The sequence below is a fragment of the Chinchilla lanigera genome, unplaced genomic scaffold, assembly GCF_000276665.1.
Source record: "Chinchilla lanigera isolate Chin_1 unplaced genomic scaffold, ChiLan1.0 scaffold00073, whole genome shotgun sequence".
NCBI lineage: Eukaryota > Metazoa > Chordata > Mammalia > Rodentia > Chinchillidae > Chinchilla > Chinchilla lanigera.
In genome coordinates, this window is record NW_004955474.1 from 12,356,295 (window position 1) to 12,357,798 (window position 1,504).

Below are 1,504 nucleotides of genomic sequence, written 5' to 3' on the forward strand. Positions count from 1 at the left end.
ATTTTTTATTTTATTTTATTTTTTTAAGAGATGGGTGAGAGATGCCAGGCTTACCTGGCACCCCAGCGCTCAACTGAGCCTCTTGCTCCAGCCTCCCATGTAATTGTGACTGCAGGCCTGCACTATCATGCCTTGCTCTTGAGTTTGAGTTAAAAAATTAACCAGCTTATTATAATATTTATAAAAATAATATTGAAAAATTTCCAACAATGCAGAAGAACTTAAGACCAAAGACCGAACAAATTACATTGTAAGACTATTTAAAAAATACATACATTAGCGTGATGGTACACCTCTATAATCCAAGCACTCTGGAAGGCTGAGGCAGGAGGATCAAAAGTTGGAGCTCAGCCTAGGCAGTTTAGTGCTTTAGCAAGACCCTGTCCCACAAAGAAAATAATTCGAAAATTTAAAAGGTCCTAAAGGACTGGGGATCTAGCTCAGTTTGAAGGCCCTAAATTCAATCCCCAGTAACGCATATGCTCACACACACACCCAAAAATGAAAACCAAAGCATATACTTGTTTCTTTGTTTTATCTTATCTAATATTATAAGTGCAAAAAAGTCATTCTTTCCGAGAAACATGCCGCTTCATAGCAACAAGCTTTTATTGGACATCTCTGTTCCAGGCCCTGGCCAATATGCAGAGGTTCCCTTAGGAAACATCTTTTGCATCAAGATCTATTAAAATACATTCATATGCAGAATCTAGAACTCTGTGTTTGCATTTATTGTCATTAAGTGTCCATGAAGCACTGAATAGGAGCACAAGGCTGATGATTGGAAAGTAAGATAGAACCTAGAATGGAAGTTCCCATATGGGAGCACATTGGAATGGACGTTGGTGGTTTGAAGGGTCCTCAGCCTACAATATTGCTTCCCGGAGGCCATAAATGATAGTAGGAGAATGTGCTGGCCCTTCAAGAAAGCTTTTTCTGGCGTTCACTTTTTTTGAGGCAGAATCTTGCTGTGTAATCCAGGCATTCCTGTCTGTAGCCTAGGCTGGCCTGGACCTCAAGGTTATCCTGTCTCAGCTTCCCGGAATGCTGGAATTACAGGAATGCCGCACCACACCAGGCTTGGCATTTACTTTTTTTTTTGGTCTTTTGAGAGAGGGTCTTGCTATGGAGTTTAGGCTGGCCTTGAACTCACTTTGTAGCCCAGGCTAGCCTCGAACTCGCAATGATCCTCCTGCCTCAGCCTCCTGAGTGCTGGGATTACAGGCATGTGCCACCACGCCCGGATTTGCATTTACTTTTGAGGGAACTGTTTTAGGCATGTGTCACACATGGATCCAGAGGAGACTGAGGAATAGCAGAGGGAGAGCATCCTCAGTGTACCAGCGGTGGACGTCCCAGTGTGCTTTCCAGGGTGGGTTGTGTAGTTGTCATTGCCCGATGGTGCTAAGACCCTGTGGTCTCCTACGCTGCTGTTTGATGGCTTGGCAGCAGAAGCACTACTCTTTGCAAGGAACTCAGCTCTCAGCAGGGAACTCAGCTCAGT